The sequence below is a fragment of the Clarias gariepinus genome, chromosome 27 (assembly GCF_024256425.1).
Source record: "Clarias gariepinus isolate MV-2021 ecotype Netherlands chromosome 27, CGAR_prim_01v2, whole genome shotgun sequence".
NCBI lineage: Eukaryota > Metazoa > Chordata > Actinopteri > Siluriformes > Clariidae > Clarias > Clarias gariepinus.
This window is the reverse complement of record NC_071126.1, coordinates 23,314,983-23,320,982: the sequence shown is the minus strand read 5'-3', so window position 1 is coordinate 23,320,982 and position 6,000 is coordinate 23,314,983.

Here is a 6,000-nt window from a genome sequence, read left to right as displayed (position 1 = left end):
TCCACAGCTCAGGTGTCAGTCGTGCACTACACAAATCTGGCCCTTATGGAAGAGTAGCAAAAGGGAAGCCACTGTTAAACGAAAGCCATAAGAAGTCTTGTTTGAGGTTCCACATGGCTGGTCACAAACTGCAAATGGGATTTCTTATGGCTTTCTTTCTTTCCTTTTTTTCAGTGATTCATTCCTGCTGTTTCGTGTAATTGCAGCACACCGTAAGTTAGATGTAATTCTATAGAACGATAAGGAATTAATTATATTGTAATAATTTATTTATCATGAAGGGTGTGTTAGTTTGGAGATTAGACCCACTGTGAGTTATTCACTATGAAACTATTCTCAGAGCTTTATGAGTAGATCAGACATGACGACATCACTCTCAGTTCTTATTAAAGGAGTTTTAAAGCTTTTGATCCTTCAGCACTGATTCACCTTTACACTCAAAACTCATCCAGCTCCTCCATCACGTTGTGTAATCTGCACCGAGCCAAGTTCTTACCACACACACACACACACACACACACACACACACACATACGCTCAGCTTCATATTTCTCATACAGCTCCAGACTAATTAATGTTCTCTTAAATAAACTTCAGTAAAAATGATGAGAATGTGATCAGTAACGGAGAGTTTAGTGCCTGAAGCACGCTCAGAACTAAAACTAAAACCGGTCCAGCTGTGTTAATGACGGTGTTACGGCTCCCGCAGTGGGATCTGAAGGACTGTGTAATGTGCTGTGGTGTAGTAAAGTGAAGTGTATCTCTATATAAATAGCAGAAAACAAAAACACACTGGGTGAAAAATGCCAGAAAAAATAGTGGATAGAGGTGAGGAGGTTTTTTTTCTTTCCAGCAAAAAATTTCCAATTTATTTTCTTTCTTGGAAATAAATTGAAAATGATATTTTATTGCTAATATTAACATGCGAAGAGATTAGATTCGATTTTTAGGATCAATTTCATCATGTACAAGCTTTTTTAAATATTAGATCAGATTAGATTAATTGAATTAAATATAATTAAATTAGATTCAGGTATAGTGGTCGCCTCGCGCCTCTGGGTCCAGGTTCAATTCCCACCTTGGGGTCTGTGTGTGTACAGTAGGTTTCCTCTGGGTACTCCAGTTTCCTCCCACAACCAAAGAAAAAAACACTACTTGGTGTTCACAAATTGCCGGTAATGTGTGAATGAGTGGGTGTGAGTGTATACAGGGGTCTAAAGGTCTGGCACCCTATATAGTGTCTACTCCATCTGGGATAGGGACCAGGCCTCACAAGACCCTGTACAGGACACGCGCTATAGAAAATGAGTGAGTGATTTAATTAGATTTGATTCAAATTAAATCATATTACAATAGATAACATTAAATATAATTAGATTAAATAAGAATAGATTAGATTTGATTAAATAAAAATGTATTTAATGAAATTTGATTACAATAGACTAAATTAAATTAGATTCGATTAAATTAAATTAAAATAGACTTGATTAGATTACATTAGTCCAGATTAAAGTAGATTAAATTAGATTAGATTGAATTGCATCAGATTAGATTAGATGATGTAGGATTAAATTAGATATAAGTATGTTTGATTAGATTAGATTTGATTAGAATATATATGATTACAATGGATATGACTATCTTAAATTAGATTATATAAGATTAGATTTAGATTAGATTAAATAGAATTAGATCATATATTACTATGTTAGTTTAGATTAAATAGTTTTAGATTAGATATGAGTATGTTAGATTATATTATATTAGATTTGATTGGATTAGATTTGATAAGAATAGATTAGATTGGATTGGGTTGGCTTGGATTAAATTAGATTTACAGTATGATTTTTGAGGCAGTGGTTTTATGCACGTTGCGTTTTAGTTGTTTGTTTTTTCCTGTATAAGTGAAGTGTCTCAAATACCTTTAAAGGTCCCATATTTTACTCTGTCACATGAAGGCTGGAGTGTGATGTGAGGCTGATGTAGGAGCGCAGATGGAAGTGGAGGAAATCAAAAACGAAAGATCAGGTTCCACGTGGTTGGTGATGTTTACACTGATATGAGCAGAAAAGTCAAATCTGGGAGATTTTTGTCTGCAGTCTGTTAGGACGTAGCCTAAGCTCTGTAATTTCCTTCATAAATAAACTAAACTAAGTGCGTCCACTAGCAGCGATGTATATTTTTTAGTGACTGCAGCCCTGTTCAGACTGGATGAGTTGCCATGTGGACGTGTGGAAGGTAATTATTCCCAGGGTTTGTCTGGCATTTTACTCTGAATTAGTTTAGACTGAGTGGTAGAAATCACTCCAGGTAAAATAAATCCCGTCTGAACGGACAGGAGGGGACAGACGGTGTTCTATCCTGTGAGGAAGCAGGTTTGTTTTTCTCTTTCGCTCCACAGAAGCACTCGCACGATTCTCTTTTTGTATCGTCTCAAACGTACAGGGTAGAATTCAGGACAGTGAAGTACAAGCCGTGTTTAAAACGGTCTTTATAGTGAGGGTATTTAGTTCCTAACATATGTACTAGAGACTATAGACATTTTAGGGTTATAAAAAGGGTAAAAGTAGGTTATCATGTGACCTACTGATGATCAAGTGAGGCCACGCCCCCTACAACAGGTCCTTATATTAAAGATTAGAGTAATCTCTGTAGTTTATACATTCGAAATAATCGGCTCTATACAACAGTAAGATCTGACCGAGTAATCTGATTGGACGAGAGGCGTTCCCCCAGAGCTGATAGACAGTAACAGCACTGGAATTCTTAACTATATGCATCACAGTGGTTAATTACACTAACTGGGGCGGCGTCTCTGCAGTAATCGCCTGAACCGTCCGTGTCGTTCTGTTCACGGCTAACGCCGGCTACAACGATACCAAGCTTCTAACACAAGGAAGGATCCTAAATACCTCTCCAACCCCTAATCAAGGGCACTTGGTGTGTGGAACAAGGGATTGTACACCCTACATAGTGCACTAACTTTCCATTTAACACTATTCGATCCTGAAACCCGGGGGTTAACGGAGCTGATATCCTAAAGTGTAATAAGTGTAAATATACAGTAAATCTGGTGAGTTTCTCAGGACTGTCCACCACCTCCATGGTTTATTCTCATCACCTTCCGCCTACAGAGTATCACTAAGAGTTTAACACCACTCTCACCTCCTGTTAGTTACACTAACTGTCGCTCGCCAGCCCCGCCAGTCGCATTAGTGAGTTCCGCCAGGCACGGAAGGATGTGTGAAGGTGGAGCAAAATCACTGGTTAAACATAAAACAAATCATAATATGTTGATAATAAATGGTGTTTGTGGACCTGTTATAAAAGTGATGTCACACTCAGTCAATTCAATTCAATTTTATTTGTATAGCGCCTTTAGCAATTGTCATTGTCCCAAAGCAGCTTTACACAATCAAAAGAATTATTTAAGTTTGTATGAAATGTAAATGTGTATGAATCAAAATGGTCAGTTTGTCCCTGGTGAGCAAGCCGAGGGCGACAGTGGCAAGGAAAAACTCCCTGAGATGGTAATAGGAAGAAACCTTGAGAGGAACCAGACTCAACAGGGAACCCATCCTCATCTGGGTGATAACAGTGAGCAGGAATTGATCTGCATTTATACAGTGTGTAGGGTGGGAGGAACTTGATGTTAATATGTAGTCCAGGTAGTTATTGGAGACTCAGGTAGGCCTGAACCAGTCCTGAACTATCGAGCAACTGCAGCCAAGTCAAGTCCCCAGAGAAACAGTTGCCAACACCAGTCGAGGCCAGAACCATCTTCTAGGTAGAGAGAATCATTCCCAGACACCAGACGCATCCCAGAGAGACACACGGGGCATCCATGTGACGAGATCTTCAGCCAGAAGCGGGGCACCAGGATGGGTCAGACAGGTCCGGAGGGCAGAGGTAGTCTGGATCACTGGCAGCTCAGGAACGACATGTGTAGCTCGACAGAGAGAGAGGGAGAGAGAACAGAAGAGGGTAGAACAGAAGAGAGAGGGGAGAGCAGGCTGTGATATCTTTAATACTCTAACTGCATCCTCCTGTAACCGCATCACCGCCGTGCTGACCGTAGCTCTGGTGTAACACTCACACAGGGAAACACTTACACGCTGACCATCTCTCAGCTGATTGGGTAAAGAGGAACATATGCAAACGTTATGTAAATTATCTATTTCATATAACACTTTCTTTCAAAATTAAATATATAATTAGCCTTGTACGACACACGAATATGTAAATGTGTTGCACATGACAAATTACACCAAATGTTGCATCTGCACGGAAAAGTCTAACTGGAAATGAGCCAAAACTCAAACACACAATAAAGTTTGAGTGTGTGTGTGTGCGTGTGTATGTGTGTGTTGTGAATAAAGGTACGTGATGAAGGACGAGAGAAGCAGATTGTTGGAATAAATTATCACATCGGTGTGTTTGCTTGTTTTTCTCCCAGGAGACGAGATGATTAAATTATGCCAAGGTCGAGGGAGTGTGAATGAAATGAAGCTTCACGTCTCTCGGTCTGCTGAAAGAGAGCCACACTGAGGTGCTCCAGATGATTTAATGCTATTTCCATGCAGTGAAGGTTCTCCGCACACCTCTCCTCTACACGCTCCACATCACTGCAAGGTTCAAAATGGTGACCGGTTTATCCATTTATTTTCATTATTAATGAGATGCTGAAGCACTTTTTATGTCCAAGTTTTTTGCATTTTTTAACACTGATGGACTGCAGTAATGACATCACCGTTCCCATCAGCAGTTTGTTGCTATGACAACAAAGAAGTCTATGTTTACCTTAAAAGATAAAAAAATATAATGAATTAGTATATTACTGCAATTTATATTGTAATTAACAGTGCCCGAACCCCAGCCACGGGAGGCAGTGCCGGTCCCAAGCCCGGGTAAAATGAGAGGGTTGCATCAGGAAGGGCATCCGGCGTAAAACCTGTGCCAAGCTTGTATGTGACGACCCCTTGCCGAGAGCAGCCGAAAGAGCAACAACAACATATTGTAATTAACATAATTTAAAATAAATGATTCAAATGGTGATTCAATTTCATTTGTATAGCGTTTTAAACAATTGGCATCTTAACAGCTTTACACAATCAAAAGAATTATTTAAGTTTGTATGAAATGTGAATGTGTATGAATCAAAATGATCAGATTGTCCCTGATGAACAAGCCGAGGACGACAGTGGCAAGAAAAAACTCCCCGAGATGGCAATAGGGGCAGGAGCCAGACTCAACAGGGAACCCATCCCCATCTGGTGAGACACAGATGTGTGATGTGGGCGGTAACTAGACCCTGATTGGTTACGGAGGTAATGTGGGCGGTAACTAGACCCTGATTGGTTACGGAGGTAATGTGGGCGGTAACTAGACCCTGATTGGTTACAGAGGTAATGTGGGCGGTAACTAGACCCTGATTGGTTACGGAGGTAATGTGGGCGGTAACTAGACCCTGATTGGTTACAGAGGTAATGTAGGCGGTTACTAGACCCTGATTGGTTACAGAGGTAATGTGGGCGGTTACTAGACCCTGATTGGTTACAGAGGTAATGTGGGTGGTAACTAGACCCTGATTGGTTACAGAGGTAATGTGGGCGGTAACTAGACCCTGATTAGTTACAGAGGTAATGTGGGCGGTTACTAGACCCTGATTGGTTACAGAGGTACTGTGGGGGGGAAATGGCCTCTGATTGGTGGATTAGTGTAACATTGTACACTTACTTCTATAAATTAATATTCATTAGTGTTATAATATATCCTGATATAAATTTTATATTTTTATATAAGTTTTATACGTCTGAAGTGACTGACGGACTCATCATCACAACATTTAATAAATCACACAAATTCAGGCTCCACTTAAAGCCTAATGAATCTTTCATTAGTAACGAGCTTCGGCTATCAGTGTTTTAATTTCGGTCTAAAAGCAGGGAGTGAGCTCATGGCCAGTGGAAGGTCTCCGCAGAGAGCTCGGGGCCGAGAGAG